The following is a 399-nucleotide window of genomic DNA, read 5'->3' on the forward strand; positions in this document are numbered from 1 at the left end:
GCATACGACCTGTAATAAGAGCATCGTTTGAACACTTAATGCTCAGTACTAATAGGTTGCACGAAATCGGGACCCAGCTTTTATCTTACATATAAAGTAAGACAAAGCCATGGCATCCTAAGTGACATCACAGTCCTGCTTCGTGTCTGTTGCTTAGTAACAGATGTCAGCGTAGCTTCCGAGTGTTTTATCATATTGCTCATTTTGGTGTCTTTTCTGCGTAAGAACGAAGTAAGGCGCGAGAGGGAAAAGATGGGACAGAGGCGTGGTGAGTTTATGGGACAGATTTGAAGGTCGAATGAGGCCAGTGGGTGAAGTTGTTACAGCATGACAGAGCAGATATATTCTGCCAAGTCATGATTCTCGCTTTGCACGGACTGTCTGGAATGTAGCTCATAT

Source organism: Morone saxatilis, unplaced genomic scaffold (genome assembly GCF_004916995.1).
Source record: "Morone saxatilis isolate NCDOM2014 unplaced genomic scaffold, NCSU_SB_2.0 Contig24, whole genome shotgun sequence".
Taxonomy (NCBI): Eukaryota; Metazoa; Chordata; class Actinopteri; family Moronidae; genus Morone; species Morone saxatilis.